Source organism: Myotis daubentonii, chromosome 1 (assembly GCF_963259705.1).
Source record: "Myotis daubentonii chromosome 1, mMyoDau2.1, whole genome shotgun sequence".
Taxonomy (NCBI): domain Eukaryota; kingdom Metazoa; phylum Chordata; class Mammalia; order Chiroptera; family Vespertilionidae; genus Myotis; species Myotis daubentonii.
The window spans coordinates 15,998,911-16,020,574 of NC_081840.1; positions in this window are offsets into that span (position 1 = coordinate 15,998,911).

Consider the following 21,664-nt stretch of genomic DNA (forward strand, 5'->3'; position numbering starts at 1 on the left):
TATGTATAGCTGAAAGGTAAGAATACTTACACTGTGGAAATTGGCAAGCACTACAAATCAGAACTCTTATTTTTCTCCAGAGCAGGTTTATTATAACAATAATGACTGTATCAAAAAATGATAATGCCAGCCACAACCACATTATCTTTTCATCATTAGGCAGCTGCACCACTCATAGTCTCTACTGAGAAAATACTCTGTAGGCTCTTTTTTTAAGCCCTAGAGGTCAGGTTCTATTTTATATGATATTATCTCCTCCTCTCTAAAGTATCAGATATGTGTACCAACACAGTGGGTACCAAATTCAAGTATAATCAACTAGAGGCCTAGTGCACAAAATTCATGCATGGGGGCAGGGGGTGGGGGGGTGGGGGGACAGGAGGGTACTTCAGCCCTGCTTGTATCCTCTAGCAATCCGGGACCACTGGCTCCTAACCACTTGCTTGCCGGCCTGCTTGATTGCCCCTAACCATTCTACTTGCCTGCCTCATCGCCCCTAACTGCCTCTGCCTGCCTGCCTGATCACCCTAACCACTCTGCATGCCTGCTTAATCATTCCTAACTGCCTCTGCCTGCCTGCCTGATCGCCCCTAACCACTCACCTGCCTGCCTGATGACCCCTAACCACTCTGCCTGCCTGATCACCCCAACTGCTCACCTGCCTACCTGACCCCCCTAACTGCCTCTGCCTGCCTGGTCACCCCTAACTGCTCGCCTGCCTGATTGCCCCTAACTGCCTCTGCCTGCCTGCCTCATTGTCCCTCATATTATACTTTTATTATTATAGATAGTTACCTTGCTCCAAGTTGTAAGGACCTGCTTGTCATAAAGATAGAAAAGTTTTAATTTTTACCCTTGATTATGGCAATTAACTAACACAGATGGCCACCAAAAAGGTCTGTCTTTGCAATCATATAAGCAAATTGTGTGAGACCCCAGCCCAGTCTGGTTTGGTGCTTACAGAATAATAGAGCTCTTTTTTTTTCTTTGCTCCATTGGTGGAGGTTTCCTAGAAGTTGCAGGATATCTTCCTTTTAATTTTTCCTCTATACTCTGACTTATGTCTCTCACCTTTGCTTTCCCTCCATCCCCCACCTGCAACAGTAACTTGTTCCAGGCTCACTTCACTGAAGTGTCTAGGACAGTGATGGCGAACCTTTTGAGCTCAGCGTGTCAGCATTTTGAAAAACCCTAACTTAACTCTGGTGCTGTGTCACATATATAAATTTTTTGATATTTGCAACCATAGTAAAACAAAGACTTATATTTTTGATATTTATTTTATATATTTAAATGCCATTTAACAAAGAAAAATCAACCAAAAAAATGAGTTCATGTGTCACCTCTGACACGCGTGTCATAGGTTCGCCATCACTGGTCTAGGAGATCGCGCAACACGTCTGCCACCAGAACCATGATTCCCAGCATTCCTGGTGCTCCCCACGCTCTTGGCTTCCACTTCCGGCCCAAGGCCCCTCCCCGCCCCTCCCTCCACGCAGCTGGGGTGTGGACGCTGGGCTCGCATTGCTGGGGAGACGCTGCCCTGGCCACTATGGGTGCTGCCATCTTTGTCACTGAGTGATGGTTAATTTACATATTACTCTTTTATTAGATAGGGTATTTAAATAACATAACAATCCATGTTGTAATCTAGTGTACAAAATATACAGAGTGTGTGAATGTAAATTCTTAGATGAATCAAATTCTCTTTTACTTCAACACAGGTAGAAGCATTATGTTAGTAAAAGGAAGAGAATTAGGTTGACAGTGAGCCAAATAGATAAATGGAGAACATGTAAGTGACATCATGATAAATCACAGTTTCATATAGTCAAAAAAGTTTTATTTCTAAAAAAAGATACTATAATTTGCTTCTCAGCTGCCTTGAATTCAGAACCAATTCCTAACACATAACCTCAAAAAGCCTGCTGCCATTTCTAAGATTCCAGTCTCCCTCAATGCTATTTGTGTTCTTACCACCAATCCTTAGGACTTTAGTTTATTTTCATGGAATCTCTTCCTCGAAACTGAAAGGCCTCATTAATAACAACAAAAACTATGTATAGTTTACAGTCTGTACTGGGTAATAGATTAAAAATTACCCAGTAAAGACAATAGATTACAGACTGTTCTGTCTACAACCCCAGAAGATGGGCACTGAGCCTGTAGTTCTCACAACTCTATGACATATGGCTGGCTATCCTGCCTGATAATCCAGTTCCTTGGTAGTTGGCTGATACATACCTACCTCTTTCAATGATAAAAATCTCTAACACCTAATTTGAAATATTCTATGCCAACTGGCCTTTCCATAGAGCCCTCAGTGATCGCTTGTTCCATGCCTAAATTTTAAAATTCTTTAGACTGGACATCTTTAATACTCATGCATATACTTTATAAGGTTCAGGAAATTATTTGCAAAATGTTACATATATGCTGAATATAAACACTTTTAAGGAGAAAGTTCCCAGAACTTTTAAAATTCTCAGAAGGATTATGACCCTATAAAAAGGTTATGAGTAACTTCCATAGATTTTATGTTTAGACTTTATATTCACTAGGGTAAAGCTAACTGCTTTAACAAATAGAGTAAATCAGTTGCTTAATTATTCATGCAACAATATGAGATAAATGAGCAGGTTGTCAAGGTAGTCTTCTTTGATTCCATTATTCAAAGATACAAATTGATGGAAGTGTTGCTGCCTTTCACATGTTTTCCAAACTTTCCCTGTAAGTTACCTGTATTTTAATCATCCATAGTAAGAATAAGCAATGAGGAATACCCATGGAAGATTATAAACCAAGTCTGTTAATGGTGTTGCAGAACTCAATCATATGCCATTTGAGTTTGATAAATACCTAACATCTAATCTAGCTTGAGTAAGTCTCTTCATGCTTTTCCCTAATTTTTACATTTGTATGGTTTCCTAATTTAATAAAAATTTTATGGAATCAATTCACTGTATCCTATACAATAAAAGACCTTTTGACTTTGGACTATGTTTTCCTGTGCAGACTTTGTCAAATCATGTTCACATGCTTTTCAATTCCTAATCTAAACACTCCTCAATTTCACTTTCTCACAGTCACATGAGACTTTTATAAAAGATAAATTAGTACCTCATTTTGAGCAAATAGTCCTATATAACTCAAAACTTAATTAATATTGACTGTAGTCCTATACAGTAATATTTGAAGTCCCAATAAATTTGAATTTTAAACATTTCTAAATAAGGTATCAATGAGCAGATAATTCAATGACTATGGGCCGGACACTCCTCATCCTCACACATGATTCACTGATGTTGCACATAGAGAACAACAGTGCCCTTCTTTAGTCTACTCAAGTAAGTGTGCAACAATCTTTTCATCTCCATAGTGACCTACTAGATGGCATATGAGTCTTGGCTTGTCAGTCAAGTGCATGGGTTCAAGACAAGAGCAGAATTATAAAGTATTAGGCATGGGCACCTGAACTTTTTCTTACATAGAAAAAAGCATTGTTATGAATGAATATCTATTTTCATTAGAACAAAGAATGGTATTTTGGATAAACTTGTAAAATCACAGTATTTGAGGTCCATTGATTTTCACATAAATTATTAACATGTGCATTGCATATTAGCTGGATATATTAAAATGAGGAGCAGATCAGTAGCAATCTATTTGGTAAACTACTCTGGCAACATTATTCAACCCAGTTTACACTGCTGTGAGCATATGTAGCAACATTGCATTTCTAAAATACTGCATATCTCAGGCCTTTCACAAATTCAGATTGACCTCCTTCCAACCTAATTACAAACAAAAAATTGATTTTGAAACATGTCTCTACAACATGACTAAAGTCTAACTTTAAACAATATTATGAGATTCCTAAGTAAATTTCACCATTAACCATGTTCATGTCCTTATAACTGAGACAAACCCCACTTTTAGATGGCTGATCCCAAAAGCAAAATCAGAATATTAAAACTAAAATGAAACCATATACTCATCCCTTACAGTGAGGTGAAGAGAATAATCCAAGATAAAGGAGCAAATGACCAATGAAGTTAGGATTCTAACCCAGGGCTCTTTCCACGTGGTCACTTTGAACTCTTATTTGAAATGGCATCTACTTGTATAATTTCAGGCTCTATGCAACTGTCGTGGAGTACAGGTTGTAGTTTACTGCAAAGTATGATTACTCTTTTTTTTTTAATATATTTTATTGATTTTTCACAGAGAGGAAGGGAGAGGGATAGAGAGTCAGAAATATCAATGAGAGAGAAACATTGATCAGCTGCCTCCTGCACACTCCCCACTGGGGATGTGCCTGCAACCAAGGTACATGCCCTTGACCGGAATCGAACCTGGGACCCTTCAGTCCGCAGGCCGACGCTCCATCCACTGAGCCAAACCAGTTAGGGCTGATTACTCTTTATACACAAAAAATCAGGAGGCTTTTGCAGAAAAGAACTAATGTTTGACTCAGAGTCCAAAACCACTATATAACCCATAAGGGCAGTTGTTTCAGCCTGCACATTTGTGTGTTGTTGTTTTAAATTTTTATCATATTTAATATGTTTTTATTGATTTCAGAAAGAGGAAGGGAAAAGGTTAGAGAGATAGAAACATTGATGAGAGAGAAACATCAATCAGCTGCCTCCTGCATGGCCCCTATTGGGAACTGAGTCCAAAACCCGGGCATGTGCCCTGCCTGGGAATTAAGGGTGACCTCTTGGTTCATGGGTCAATGCTCAACCACTGAGCAACACGGGCTGGGCTAATTTTTATCATATTTTTACATCTCCAGAAAAGAATAGAAAAACCTGCCTTAACTTTCATTTTCTTTTCCTTTTAGGGCAAGTGGGTAAAGGTTGCATAACATGGCCCATTTCTCTGGACTCTAATATCCCCTTTGAATTAATCCTATCTAATAAAAGAGAAACATGGTAATTGGCGTACGACCGCTACCCTTCCCATTGGCTAATCAGGGCAATATGCAAATTAACTGCCAGCCAAGATGGCGGCCGGCAGCCAGGCAGCTTGAAACTAACATGAGGCTTGCATGCTTCAGTGACGGAGGACTCCAATGTTCCCCGCCTGCCTTGCCGGCCTCTGAGCCTGGAGTTTTAGAAACATTGTAACAAATATAGAAGCTAAACAAAACCCCAGAAACAAGCTTTCAGCGAGCTGGGATCTCAGAGCTGGAGTTGATACAGAGTTTCGATTATAGAACCTAAACAAACCAGATACCTGCTTTCAGCAACTGAAGCCTCAGAGCTGGAGCCTCAGAGCTAAAGCTGGCCCAGAATTAAAAAAAAGAAAAAGAAAAAAAGGAGCAATTGGGAGCTTCAGTCCCAGCCTGAAAACAGCCCTCAGCCCCTCACCCAGACTGGCCAGGCACCCCAGTGGGGACCCCCACCCTGAAGGGTGTGTGACCAGCTGCAAACAGCCATCATCCCCTCATCCAGACTGGCCAGGCACACCAGTGGGGGCGCCCACCCTGATCCAGGACACACTTCAGGGCAAACCAGCCAGCCCCCACCCATGCACCAGGCCTCTATCCTATATAGTAAAAGGGTAATATGCCTCCCAGCACCAGGATCAGCGGAGCCGCGAGGCCTACCGGCACCGGGATCAGCATGACAAGGGGCAGCGCCCAAACCCCCTGATCGCCCTGCGGCTCTGTGTGTGACAGGGTGCGGCGCCCCAACCCCCCCCCACCCCACGGGCCCTGCTCTGTGTGTGACGGGATACAGCCATAACCTCCCCATCAGCCCTGCCCTGAGTGTGACAGTGGCGGTGCCCTAACCCCCTGATCGGCCCTGCTCTGTGGGTGATAGAGGGTGGTGCCCCAACCCCCCCTCCATGGGCCCTGCTCTGTGTGTGACAGGGGGCGGTGCCCCAACTCCCCTATTGGCCCTACTCTGAGAGTGACAGGGGGGAGATCCTCAACCCCCTGATGGGCCCTCCTCTGTGAGTGACAGGGGGGAGCTCCCCAATGCCCTGATCGACCCTGCTCTGTGCGTGACAGGGGTGAGCTCCTCAACCCCCTGATTGGCCCTGCTCTGTGCATGACAGGGGGTGGCGCTGCAACCTCCCCATCGATGCTGCCTTGAGTGTGACAGGGGACGGTGCCCCAACCCCCCAATCGGCCCTACCCTGAGCGTGACTTAGGGTGGCATCGCAACCTCCCAATCCGCCCTGCTCTGTGCATGTCAGGGGGCGGCGCCCCAACTCCCCAATCGGCCCTGCTCTGAGCCCGACCAGGGGCTGCACCTAGGGATTAGGCCTGCCCTCTGCCACCCGGGAGCAGGCCTAAACCAGCAGGTCTTTATCTCCCAAGGGGTCACAGACTGCGAGAGGGCACAGGCCAGGCTGAGGGACCCCCCTCCCCCCAGAGTGCACAAATTTTTGTGCACCGGGCCTCTAGTCTATATATATAATAGAGAAATATGCAAATTAGCCCGCAGTAACTCAAGGGCTGAATAGCAGAGACCTGAGCAGAAACAGGCTCCCAGCTCCTCCAGCCCCCCAGCACCAGCATATCCTCAGGCCTGGAATAATGACACATTCACAATGAGCCCAGAGTCACTGCACAGGGGGCTGCAGATCAGGTGGGCTGCAGTTTGAGGGGGGCTGAAAATCAAGGAGGAGTTATATACCAGGGGTCCTGCAGACCAGGGGGGCTGCAGGTGGAGGGGACTATGGATCAGGGGGCCTGCAGGTCAGGGGACTACGGCACTGGGGAGCCCAGCTCCAAGCCCAGAGCCTGGCCTCAGGGCTGCAGCTGTGGCTGCGCTGCCCAGCCGGGAGCCCCACAATCTACCCCCACAGACTCAGGCAAGCCAATGGGTCCGTGAGGATGGCCAGGAACAGGCCTTGCCTGGCCCCTTTACTCCTTGAGGAGGGCCCCGTGGATGGGAGTTGGGGGCCAGACCGTGACCAGCGATCAGTGTTTGAAGCGGGAGCCTTCAGCCCTGTGGACTTTCTCTCCCAACGAAGCTCCGGCTCCTCCCTGCACTCGGGCCCTGCCAGAGGGCCATGCCGGGCCCACGTGGCCGCTGCCCACACCCACTGGTGTCTGCAGTCCCACGTGGGACTATGAACCATGTCTGAGCCACTTTGAGGTGGAGCCCACATCACCTCTTTAAAGTTTTCATTTTTGCTGATCGGACCTTTGCCTTCTGAGGCAGCATAGAAGCCAGGACAGTGGGCGCAGTGGAGCCCGTAGATGGGCACCCAGGAGCTCCTCAACTCCGATGGCTTTATTCAGAGAAGGCGCTCCCCTCCCCAGGCACCGCTCACCTCGGCGCAGGGGAGCACCACCTTGACAGTCACCTTGACAGGCACGGCCCTAAAGCTACTCCTGAACCTCGCTCTTCCTCCCTTGTCTCCCAAAGCCCAACACAGCCTGTGGCCAGTCCCACAGAGGGTTGGCTGGTGCCCCCAGCACCCTCCCCAGGGCCCTCCCCAGTACCAGACAGGACCAGGCAGCAGGGGGGTGAGGTGGGCCTGGGACAGACTTAGCCCCTGCAAGCTGTGTCACAGCAGATCCTGAGCAGTGAGAACTTACCAATAGGGATGTTTGGGCAGACATTTTAAACAACTTCCACTTTTAAAACTGAATTGAAAAGCATAGATCATTGCTATAGAGAGCAATGCTTCGGTGGGACCCCAAGGTCACCTTGGAGGCAAATAACCAAAAGTTATTTGATAGCAAGTGTTGGCCAGGATGTGGACAGATCTGAGCCCTCACACACTGCTGTCAGAATGGAAACGGTGTAGCCGCTCCTCACATGATTAATATCAGTCACATAGGACCCTGCAACCGGCCACTCCGAGGTATACACCCAAGTGAGGCAGCCAGTCACAAAATGCCTATTATGTATGGTTCCATTCCCATGAAATGTCTGAAACAGCAGTGTGCATATGGCTGGGTGGGGCAGGCAGCTAGATGGGGAAGGTGGCACGGGGTTGCTTCTAGAAGCAATACTGCTTTTAGAAGCAGTTCTAAAAGTGACTGGTGGTGCCCTGGCTGGTTTTGCTCAGTGAATAGAGCGTCAGCCTGCAGACTGCAGGGTCCCGACTTCAATTCTGGTTAAGGGCACATGCCTGGTTGGGGGTTCGATCCCCAGTAGGGGATGTGCAGGAGGCAGCCAATCCATGATTCTCTATCATTGATGTTTTTCTCTCCCTCTCTTCCTTTCTCTCTGAAATCAATACATATATTATATATTATACTATAATATAATTAGTATTATATATATATATATATAAAGGGTAATATGCTAATTAGACTGGGAGACCTTCCGGACAAAGCCATGGTGGTGGGGCCAAGGCAGAGGCGGTTAGGGGTGATCAGGTCAGGAGGGGAGGGCAGTTGGAGGTGAGCAGGTCAGCAGTGGGGGGCAGTTGGAGGCGATCAGGCTGGCAGTGGAGGGCAAGCAGGTTGGCAGGGGGGCAGTTGGGGGCAAGCAGGCCAGTGGGGGGGGGGTAGATGGGGCAAGCAGGCCAGCAGGCAGAGTGGTTAGGGGAGATCAGGCAGGCAGGCAGGTGAGTGATTAGGAGTCAGCAGTCCAGGATTGCGAGAGGGATATCCCACAGGGATCAGGCCTAAACTGGCAGTCGGACTTCCCCTGAGGGATCCCATATTGGAGAGGGTGCAAGCCAGGCTGAGGGACACCCCCCCATCCCCATGCACTAATTTTGTGCACTGGGCCACTAGTAGGGTATAAGTGGCATTATTTACTGAATGATTCCTCAAGGCTAAAAGCTGGCATTGCTTTGAGGTTAAAATTGAGTCTTTTGCAACTGCAAAAATTAGCACAAACAACAAACAACATCTATGTTCATTAATGGCCCTGAGTATGAGCAGGTATGATAAGACTTTAAGGCAATCTCACCACAGAAGTCAGAAAATGGAAAGAAAGAGAAAAAAAAATGAGTGCGGGGTTAAAAGGTTCTCTTTAATGTACATCAAGCAGTTTTGCATAATGCAAGTAACTACAGGAATTTGCCATTTAGCAGCTCTGGGTCAGACACAAGCTGGGTTTCTCCTGACCCCCTGTTGGACTGGCAGCATGTGTTCAGTACCAGTCATCTGCCAACATGGGAAGGATGCTAACAGATTTCCCTGTAATGAGCTCACTGGACTAGAGCACTAGCTTAATGGAGAAGGTCAAAGATTCCTGTTTGTTTAGCTCCCTCCAGCATGTCCATGTCTTTCTCAGATGTGCAAGAATCTAGTTTTATCTCGCTTGCTGCTGTTTCATGCTAAATTAGCCAACCTGTCAAATGGATCAAGGTAAAAAGGTCAAAGCAGAAAAAAACAACAACAAGAAAACAAAATAGATTGAGCAACATACAGAAAACTCTATTACTATATTAGCACAAGTCCCCATTTTTTCAGATTTTAATGCAGTGAGGATGAATCTTAAGGATGTTAGGCTCTGAGAAAGTGAAAAATATATTAAAAATAAAATATTCCCCAAAGGCATAACTCTGGTGTTCAGCCTAAAGGCACATCATGTCCTTAAGTGCATCGTTATTCTCCACCAGTACGTAAATAAATGTGACTTGAGCTCATAGACATTTCCAAAGTGCTAACATTTTTTGTTGCACTAAAAGGTAGTTCAGCCATGATGCAAAAAGAATAAAAAGACACAACTGCAAAAATCTGAGTGAATATAATATGTCAGGTTATATTCTGTTGTCTTCATCTAACACACTCTTATTCTAGTATCAAATTTTAATGTCCTGCCTCAAATAACCTGTCTCAACAGCCTTGCTCCCCATCACTGCATGTACAAAAAAAAAAAAAAAAATCTCAAAAGGTCACTGCAGAATTCCTCTCTCCTGATACTTCTCCATTTTGTTATTATCTATCTATCTATCTATCTATCTATCTATCATCTATCTATCTATCTATCTATCATCTATCTATCTATCTATCTATCTATCTATCTATCTATCTATCTATCACCTATCTATCAGCCTAAGCAACTGTTATAACCAGTCGACTGAACGACTAGTCGACCAGTCGCTATGATGCATACTGACCACCAAGAGGCAGACGCTCGATGAAGGAGCTGCCCCCTGGTGGCCAGTGCACTCCCACAGCCAACCTCCTGGGGTCCCTCCCCCCAGCCGGCCGGGCTCCGAATGGCTCTGGGAAAGATGGCCCCAATCAGCCCCGATCACCGGTCAGGCCCAGGGACCCCACCCATGCACGAATTTGTGCACCAGGCCTCTAGTGTTATATATGCCTTTTCCTATGACAGAGTCTTGGCAGACATAGAATAGTACTCCAGTGGCTTCTCAAGAAACAACATTATATATTTACAAAGATGTGAAGAGGTTAATAAAGCCAGAAATGAAAGTTAAGGACCCAGAGATTAGTAAGACATCACTAGCACCCAAAAGCATGAGACAGAAAGAAGGACCGAGAGGGCTCCTGTAATGTAACAAGCTGGGCAATGAAGAAAGGGTTGTCCCTCAAGAACGGTAGTTATGGATGTTAACAACCATCATCAGATAACACAGTCCAGATCAAAAGGAAGGAGAAAAGGAAAGCCCTGATCTTTATCTCTTCACCTTCCAATCCACTACTGATGACTCCCTTTGGCCAATGACAACTAGAAGCTAAAAGGCAAAATGACTCAAAGCCCAGGGTCAATCTCCCAGTGAGAAAGGCAGCGCAGACAAGGGAAGAGAGAGTGATGAGTCCTTTTAGGTCCCGCTAATTTGCAGCCATTTGATTCTTAATCTTGTACCTCTGAATTTAACTTTTCTCGCCAAGTTAACTGCTTTGCAGTGCATGTAACCCACTCTTTTGGAGTTTGCACTCCTAACATTCTGAATCTATCAAATGTAGCATTTAGGAAACATTTGTTTTCATTAAGAAAATGTAAAACTGATTTATGAAAACTCTTTTACTCTTTGGAGACCCTTGAGAGCAATTCTTTGGGTTATGCTGGGAAAATTGTTAAAGTTTGAAGCAATTAAAATTAATTTTTTACAAGTTATAGGATATACAAAATCATCCAAAACTTTCAGTTGTACAAACTATAAGTGCACATTCTGCATTTTTAATGCTACCAGAATCCCAATGGCTTGGAACTCAAAAAAATAGAGACTTGCATTCAATTATATGAAATCTATCTCAGATCTGTGCTAACAATAACCAGTAAAAAGACTGGGCTGACTTTAAAACTTACCCTTTTTCTCTATGTCTTAGTCTTGCATTGAAGCTTGGTAATATATCAATATCTCAATTATTTTTCCAGCTTTATTGGGATATAATTGACATTTAACGTTAAGTAAGTTTAAGGTATACAATCTGTTACTTTGCTACATTTATATACTGCAAAATGATTATCACCTTACATTAGCTAATACCTCCATCTTGTCACATTACCATTTCCCTTTTATGGTGAGGAGATTTAAGACCTACTTTCTTAGTATCATTCCAGTATATAATACAACTTTTTTTCAATTTATTTAAAAAAAATATGCTCACTGCTTTCTCCCATGCCTTGGGACCCTCAGCATCCAGAAATCACCTTTTTGTTCTCTATATCTATGAAATTTGTGCTGTTGTTTTTTAAAGATTCCGCATATAAGTGAGATCACATGGCATTTGTCTCTTTGTCTGACTTATTTCGCTGATCATAATGTCCTCAGTGTCCATCCAGGTTGTCACAAATGGAAAGGTTTTATTCTTTTTTATGGCCGAGTACTATTTCAGTGTGTGTATGTGTGTATCACATCTTCTTTTTCCATTCATCCATGGATTGACACTAGGTTGTTCCCATATTTTGGTGATAGTAAATGATAGTGAGGGTGCATATATCTCTTAGAGTTAGTGTTTTTATTTTCTCTGGATAAATACCCAGATGTGAAATTTCTGGATTATATGGCAGTTTTATTTTATAATTTTATTTTGAGGAACAGTCATACTTGTTTCCATGGTGTTTCCACCAATTTGCATTCCCATCAACAGTGCACAAGGGTTCCCTTTTCCTCTACATCCCCATCTACACTGATTTCTTATATTTCTTTATAATAGCCATTCTAACAGGTATGAGGTGATACCTCATTGTACTTCTGACTTGCATTTTGCTGATGATTAGTGATGTTGAGCATCTTTTCACTTACCTAGTGGCCGTGTATCTTCTTTGAAGAAATGTCTGTTTAAATCTTCTGCCCATTTATTAATCAGATTGGTGGTTTTGCTATTGAGTTATGTGAGCTGTGTACGTATTTGGGGTTTTAGCCCCTTATCAGATCTATGAAATGAAAACTTTTCTCCCATTTGTAACTTGCCTTTTCATTTTGTTGACAGTTTTATTTGCTGTACAGAAGCTTTTTAGTTTGATGTAGTCCCTATAATACTGAATTATGAGTCATGGTCACCATTCTGTACTTTAGAGCCCCAGACCCTGTTAATCTTGTTAATCTTAAAATTGGATGTTTATACCCTTTGGCCAATATTGATGATTTATATTTTAATGCATATACTTGAGCAGATAATCTTTGATCTTCCCTTTTGAAGCAAACGGGTAATTTATTCATCTCTTCCCATCCATTCTACTTAAGCACGGTTTAGGCTCTTGTGATTGCTTATAAATGCAATCAATATCTGGCTTCTTAAGATTCTGTGATCAAAGTCCTGAGACTCCATGTTAATCTCTTTTATCTATAAACAGACCCTGGTAATTTTGTCTCTCTAATTGCTGAGAGAACTCTACTCTAGTTTGGCATTATAGGTTTGGAGCTCCTATTTCCCAGGTTTAATCACACTGCTGCCAATTGGGTTTATCTGACACCATTGTTCCTTTCTTTGAAATAAGCTCTGGCTCAGGAAAAGCGCCTTTTAGTGGCATTGTCTCTGACTATGCTTCTCGCTTGCAGATGAAGGCCTTGCCTCCAGGAAATGTGAAAAGCTATCTCCGGCTCTTAGGTCAAATGAATATTGATATATGGCTTTCTGAAAGTAGTTTTCCTCCAAAAATCAGCCTCCAGCTAAAATATATAATTTGTAGAGAATAGAAATATTAAAAATAAACTTCCAGTTCAAGAAAGCGGCCTGAACAACAAGAAGTAAACGCTCATCTTGATAGCTATGTTAGGGCTACTTATTTCTCCCATCTGGCTCGACCATGTGATAGGGGAAGCAGTTTTAAAGATCCTTGGTTATTAATGTAGGCTTTGAAAACTAAATACAACAGAGAAGTGAGTTCTTACCAGGAAGCACCCAAAGGATGAGAAGACTAATAAAGAAGTGGTCTGCTTATTACAGGCAACACTACACTCAAACTCCATGGTAAAGCCAGCCTCTACCATTTGCTCAAAGAGAGGGGCTTCCAGAAGTAACAACCACCGCATGGCCAAGCTCCAGGAGGGTTGGTGACTTAGTTTTCTTTTCTTATTAGGAGGTAACATACATGTTCAGAAACGCTTAATTTACTTCCTTTGTGATGGTGTTTACCTACAAGATTAAATGGAATAGCAAATGTTATCTCACATCATTTAGCACACTGTTATCACTCATATAATATTAGATTCTCCTTCTTTATTTCCCCCCTTCCTTCTGCCTATCCTTTTTCAAAATAACTTGAGTGTTACAAACCCACGAGGGCAGGGCCCTTGACTAATTTAGTTTGTGAATGTGTTTCCAATGCACAGGTCCATACATGTATTAATTAAGGAAAGGTTTTGGACCAATCATCTTTATTAAGTGGCTACTCTCTGGCCTGTGCTAAGCCTTGGTGTAGTGAGGGCCATGATGAATTAGACGGTGTTCTTGTTGATAAAAAGTTTATAACACAGTCATAAATAGAGATATGCCCAGTGTATGTCACTATTATTTATGGCAATAGAACTATTATAATAGAGGAGCAATATAGTATCCAAAAAACTGAGATTTTGCTATTGAAGAAGATATCGAGTCCAGAAAGCCCTCTGAAATATGAAAAGATGTCACTTGAACTTAAATTGCATGAAGGAAACATTAATTGCTTTGTAATTGCACATCTGTGCATGAGTGACAAACAAGAAAGGTGAAACAACTCTTATTATAGTGTTCCCTTATCTAACAGAAGGTTTGTTTTGAACATCAGTCCAAGGAATATCAAAGCCAAAAAAACTAAAATAAGGAGAATCAGAGAAGAGAGAATGACAGGGACAAATGTAGGTTCAGAGAAACTGTATAGCCCAGGGTGACAGTCTAGACTAAGTGGACAAAAGCAGGGATCTTCCATGCTTTGAACCAAATGCTTATTACCAGAGGAGAAGGGATATTGTTTGGATCAATAAATGAATGCATAGCTTAATAAATAATGTTTAAAATGATCAGAGTTGATATTCCACACCAAATTTCAGCTTTTGCAAAATTATAATAATTGAGGAGAGAGAACATAGTGTCTGTGTCAGTCTCCAACAATCTGCAAACCTTAATCTCTCATTAAATGGTTGCTGAGTGGGTGAACACAGGTGAGTGAAATATGATGAAAGAGTCCATTCATGTGAGACTATAGCGTTCCATCTAAATTGAGAGATGATAGCATGGAGACATGAGATAAGCCTGGATTTTGAAACAATACAGATTTGGGTTTGAAACCTGAATCCACCTTTTTTTTTTAAATATATTTTGATTTTTTACAGAGAGAAAGGGAGAGGGATAGAGAGTTAGAAACATCGATGAGAGAGAAACATCCATAAGCTGCCTCCTGCACACCTCCCACTGGGGATGTGCCCGCAACCAAGGCACATGCCCTTGACCGGAATCAAACCTGGGACCCTTCAGTCCACAGGCAGATGCTCTATCCACTGAGCCAAACCGGTCAGGGCCTGAATCCACCTTTTATTGCATGTGTAACATTGAAAAATTTCTTTCAAACTCGAGACTCAGTTTTTTCATCTATAAAATAAGGATGACAGAGCAAAAAACTCATAGAATTGCTGTAAGAATTAACTGACTCTCAGAAGGAAGGGGAGGGAGAGAAAGAGATTAACCAAAGAACTTATCTATAATAATAAAAGCGTACTATGCTAATTAGACCGGATGTCCTTCTGGACAACCTTCTGGATGAAGCCAGGGCTGTGAGGGATGCAGGTCCCTGGTGCCTGCCCGTATCCGGAGGGAAGCCTGGGTCCCAGATGTCTGAGGGAAGCCCAGGTCGTGGGTGCCAGAGGGAATCTGGTGCCAGCAGCCAGGGGAAGGAAGGCCTAATCTTGCATGATTTTCGTGCATAGGGCCTCTAGTATACATATATGCATAGCCCATAGACACAGACAATAGTAGGGCAAAGTCCTGGCAGAGGCAGGAGCTGGGTGGAGGGGTTAATGGGGAAAAAAGTGAGGGGGGACATCTGTAATACTTTCAACAATAATGATAAATTTTAAAAAGAACGAAGTGAAATAATACATATAAAGCCTTTGTAAATGTTTTACACATATTAATTAACTAGAGGCCCAGTGTACGGAATTCATGCATGGGTAGGATCCCTAGGCCTGGCCGGCGATCAGGGCCAATTGAGGTCTTCCTTCATTATGCGCTGCACCCTGGTGGTCAGCGCACATCATAGTGAGCGATCGAACTCCCAGTCTCCAGTTGAACTCCCAAGGAGACACTTTGCATATTAGCCTTTTATATAAATAGATTAAATACTAGATGTTTTTGCATGCTATAATTTTAAAATTTATTTTAGCTGCCTCAAAACCTCCAAATAAAAAACATGCAAGACTTTGAAGGAACAGGTAAGAAAATGAGAGCACCTGGAAAATGATCTGGAAATAATCTAAAATTAGATTAATAGAAACTTTTTCATGTGGTAATGAAAAGTAAGGGGCAAGATTTGAATGCAACATGCTTCCCTGCAATTTGATGGAATTCACTTCACATTATGTAGATACCAACTGAAGCACCTTAATTAAATCATCCCAAGCAGAGAGGCTGTGGGTTGACTCCCCTGTCATCCAAACCGGTCTTCCGGGGCCCTTCTAACCAAATCAACGAAGTCAAAAGCTACTTCTGCCTTTTTTCCTCAGGACGAGCAGAGATGGAGTCAGCACCACAGTCAGCATTAGATTGATCATGGCCTCTGGGAAGTCATGTGGCTCCGTGTTCAGAATCCCCAGCTGCTTCCCAAGGTCAAGCATGCCTTGCTTGAATGAAATATTTATTCCTGGGAACGTGCCGCCAGTCCTGAAATGTTCTTGAGGCCTTAGGTAGAGCGCTTTCCTTGAGGACATTTTCATTGGAGGAACTTTATGGCTGTCTGTGTATAGTCTGTGGGAAAAATGCACCTGAAAATGTGTTTAATTTACCTTATTATCGAAAGGAAAATGAGCTCCAATGTTGCAGTAAAATTACTGCAGGATAAATACGCTTTGGGGCACCTTCCAATACATAATATTGAAAAACTGTAATATGTTTTTTGGAAGGGATTGGTAAGAAGATGTGGAGTGGAAATTTTAATTAAGAATTGCACATTTTAAAAAGCAAAGCTTTCCTTTCTCCTCTGAGAAAAGTCCCTTTACAAATACTATACTTCACTAGTAGCACTTGATGTAGAGTTTCTATAAACATTATTACTTGTATATGTTTATTTCTATCATTAATAATATTCACATATTGCTTTTAATTACACTTTATTTCACTTTTCTTTCTCTATAATAAAATTTCAAATTCATTGTGCATAGATAGATTAATTCTTGAATTCACACACAACCACTATTTATCCCCTACTATGTGCAAGAAGTACCTATACAATTCTGTAACTCAGCATAATGTAGTAATGTGAAATGTATACTTTAAAGGCCAGTGACCTTGAATTTAAGCTCAGTTTGTACAGTTACAGCCTTATGGCCTGTGGCCATTTTCTTTCAGTTCCCAGAGCCTCAGTTTCCTCATACTTATAACAGTACTAATGGTGCCTTAGAGTCGCTTTGGGAGTTCAATAAAATAATATTTATAGCTCAGACATCTTCTAATTCATAATATGTACTTAATAATGTGAGCTCCTCCCCAAGCCCTGTGTGGCAGGTGCTGGAAAACTACACGATAAATGTGTAGGGACAGGGATAACTATTATATTTCTAGCTCAGATCTGTGCTAACATATTCATCTAAAGGCAACCCTGCCCTATACAGGCTCCTTGGTATCCCAAGCAGCACTAAATGAGAACTGATATTTCCAGAGCTGTGTTATATCTCAACTGGGGTGTTTCCTAAAGAAATGTAAGGAATCTTGGCACTAGGGAATCTAAATGCATTTATAGATTTGTCTTCAGCTTGTCTTATGCATTCTCTTAGATATAAAGCACTTTATAGTGTATAAATGAGCACAGTTAACTCATACCCCAGGGTGGCTTCGATTTGCTTGCATTTAAAAAGGAACACTCTATCAAATGATGGAGTTTATTCTTTTAATAATTAGGAGGAGTTCTTTGAAATTCCACCAAGGCCATTCTTCCAACTTAAAGGTTGCCATCCCTATTGTGGAAAAAGATGTTAATCACCTTCTTAACTCTTCTCAGTTCCACAATGATGTATCACTGATTGTAATTTGCCTTCTTCTGGGCCATGCTTGACCTGGCATCCACAGCTCTGCATGCTCTCTGTCTTAACTGCCTTCTCGAAACTGGAAATTTGTTAGCACCTTACTAACGTGTTTCTCAGCGTCCTGGTGAAAGGAACATCCATTTGGCTTCCTTAAGTTTCAGGAAGACTATACTGTTTTGCATAACACTTTGTACATTTCTTTAATTGCATACATACTTGTATGTATGTAATTAATTACATACATCATAAATACTGACGACTCACTATTTTTTTGCATTGGTTTAAGGATTAGAGTTAAGGAGTGATGTATGTTCCCTTGTCATATGTCTGTGTGAATACAACTCTTAGATGTCTCTGGATCCATCTTGAACATGAACTAAATGGGGAAAAAAAGAGAAAGTATGTAGGCCACCTTTGTGGTTCCGTATCTAGAAAAGAATTGCAAGGAAGTCAGAAATGTCCAATGTCTCTGTCCCATTTGGGTCCACCTGGCTCCATTTTCACTCCTGACTGTCCTCTGTCCTGAATTTGGGAATGCCTTAGTCCCTTCACTAATTTTCTTGAATCTAACTACCATCCTTGTCTCTAGCCCTTCGTTCTCTGGGAAAATAAGCTTAGCCCTTTTGTTCTTTTCCTGAGATGGGTGAAACCATATTATCCTTGATTTCTAGTTTTTGAACTAATAATGAATGTGTGAATCCTTAGGAGGACGTTATTCTTCTACAGGGCAGCAATCATGACTAAAATGTTTGGTGAAAGCTTGCAGAGATGGCTGTGAATGACCAGTGCAGCAGAGAAATTGGGAACCAACTTCTGGGGTAGACTGAGATTGAATGCCAGCTTCACTACTTTCTAGCTGTGTAACATGGACAGAGCTATTGAAAAAGAGTCCAGCTTCTGCCTCCTCTGCAATAAATGGATAATAAAAGTATCTAGCTCGTGGGGGTTGTTTGTTAAAATAAATAACCATGCTGTATTGCAATGTGAAGCATAATCAGAGGCAATAAATAGTAGCAAAGTTTGGTTACAGAAAGATACCTTGATTTCATTTTGACTGGATTGTAACAGAAACTAGGTCGCTCAAGGAACAGAACCCACAGTGGAAATCCCCTGAGAAATGGGTCCGTGAAAAACCAATGGCCATAAATGCTTTTCTAACATATCTCCTTAAAGAAAACCATTTCCTCTTTAATTCAAGAACAGCACTTAGATCTCTTGGGATTAAAGAGAAAGAAAGCAGCCAGAGCAAAACAGAGCTACTGTAACCTGATCAGAGGGATCCTCTGATGCAAACATCAAGCTGCAATCAAAGGGCTAAATGAGCAGTATTGTTGGAACAAGCGAGACGAAAGGAGAACTCACTAAGGGAAACTCCTGCTATGGGCTCTTGAAAATTCATCTCTCAGAAAATGAAGCAAAAAAAAAAAAAAAAAGAAGAAGACTGTGCAAGTCTTTTTAATTGATGAATAATTTATGGATGATCAGCAGGAACATCCATCCAGGCAGCTGATTAAATGCGAAGTATTTTGATAAGCAGAGAGTTCCCATTGCAGGTCTCCCAGGGAAAGGAAAGCATCGCCAGCAATCAATGCCAGCCCATTTATTGATGGGTATATGGCTCATCTCTTTCCAGCAGCCTATTTCCTCCACCCCATCCCCCTTCCTCACTGGCAGGAAAAGTTACCTCCTCTGTGAGTTTCTTTCTCCTGTCAAAATGATGGAGGTTAAATGTGGATAAGAAAGGCAATTAAAATAGATCTGTCACAAGCGTGCTACCCCAGTATGCCGTCCTGAATTGCTTCTCTAGTGTGAACTCCTACCGAAGAATGGTAATTGAAATTTGTCAATGTTGACAGCCGATGACTAATATGGAGATTTTCATTACATATCCCTCCCGGAATGGAAAAGAGATGAGTACACATTAAATTCCAGATGGAGGCAGCACCACAGGGAAATGCAGACTGCTCAAGCCAGCAGTGCAGCGACTGTCTGGGAGAACCCGAATACCCTCTCAGATTAGTGTGTATGAAAACAGAGATGGCATTAATGTTCATCATCTTCCATCTGTGTAGCCTCATTCTCCTCACAGCCCATTTATGTTAATATCGGCTGGAAGCCTCACCCACTCACCTTTGGCATAGTCAGTTTGAAAAGGATATATGGGATTTATTACTTCATGTTTGAAATGTTATGATATTAAAATACTAAAATCTAGGAGTTATTTCTATTATTCATTTGCATTATTTTATATTTTGTATAGCATTTCCCTGTTTATCAGAATCACTAAAAGAAATCTGATTAATTATATTATCCACATATAATTCTGCCAAAAGATAACAAGAACTCACCTTTGTTAAAGTTTTGCTGAGTTTTGGCATTGGGAAGGAATGAATACACATTTTAGTGAATTTCTGGTGTGTGGGAAAGAAAATGAAAGGGATCTAAACATGGAGTGCAATGTCCCAATTAACTATTGCTGCACAACAAATTATCCCAAACTCAGTGGATGAAAACAACAACTTGTTTATTATATCAGAGAAATCTATAGGTCAGGAATTTGGACAGGGCTCAGCTGGCTGATTCTTCAGTTCCACATGGCTCTCGAGTTAGCTTGATAGTATCCAGCTAGCAGATGGCCTGGTCTAGATTCTAGAGGATCCAAGATAGCTTCACTTACATTTCTTTTTCTATTACCTATATTTTCTGCATTCTTGATGCTCTGGCATCTGGTTCCTTGCTGACCTGGAAGAGATTTCCCAGGGCTAGCCATTACCTAGAGATAGCAAACTATTCCCCTGCAAGAGGTGCCTTCCATATGTAAACCAACCAACCCAAAGTCTATATCCCTTACCCACATCCATTATTGGGCTCTCATAGACCACTTAAACTTGGGGCCAATATCCTTCTCTCTTAATCACCCCATAGCCAGGTACCAGACAACTAGGGTGAGCCCCTACATCTGGAAGGCCACTAAAATTATTAAAATTAACCATTTTCCCTGACTCTTTCATTCCTTCTGTCCAAAACCAAAATAAAGGCCCTTGTCCATGTTTTACCCTCACTCCTTCAGCTTCTTTACCAACCCCAGTGCATTCCCATGTAGTAGTGCCTGGCCTTGCATTCTGCCTTCTCTTAGGAACTATATATGTGTAACAAGCTATCTTTCCAATGGCAGCCTGCTCTGATTGGTTAGTCTCACTATGCCTGAATTGTAAAACATACATTAAAAAAGGGTAGTCCTTGGCAGAGATGGCTGGAAGGCTGAAATCCACGGGAATAGCATGTAGATCACCCATACATGATCTCAAAGAAGTCAGCCTTATTATGTGGAAGCTCAAGTCTCCCAGAAAAAGTGTTCCAAGAGAGCTGGGTAAAAGCTGAAAGGCTTCTTATGCCCTTGCCTTGGAAGTCTCAATGTCATTTCCTCTGAATTGATCAAGTAAGTTACCAGGTAAGTCTAGATTCAGTGGAGATGAATTAGTCCCTCTCTCTCAGTGGACAAAGTATTAAAGGATTTGCAACCATCTCTAGTCCACTGCATAAAAGCTGGCTTCAGTCAAGTCTTTATAGATCTCTAATGGAAGATCAGTGCTAGTGGTAATTCTAGGAATTCTAAGAGAAGTTGTTTCCTAATTTTGTGAACTCCTGGGGATTAGACAGTCTTCTTCAGGAGTGTTGCCTAGGATTTCACATGATTTTTGGCCAGATGTATCTCATTCGTATAGATACTGGTGCAGAAAGCAAGAAATAAAAATATTGGGGGTGGAGGAGCTCTACTTTAGAAGATAAGCTCTGTTACATGCCTGTAGTAAGGGTGACACAAATAAATATATTTTCTGATTTCATGGAGGGAGCCATGACATTATGATGATTATAAAAAGCTAGGAGATAGAAATAGAGGTGTGCAAATGTCCCTAATGAGGCATTAGCATGGGGGACTGTATCCCATTTATTTTCTAAACCACATGCTTTCTAAACATGTATTTGCATTTAGATATAATGAGTGTAATTTGCTCTTGCTGACCAAAATTACTTTAAATGTGAAAGTGATGAAGCTTAAAAGTGAGTAACTCAGCTGATCAATCACCAGCATGCTAATGGCCCCTAA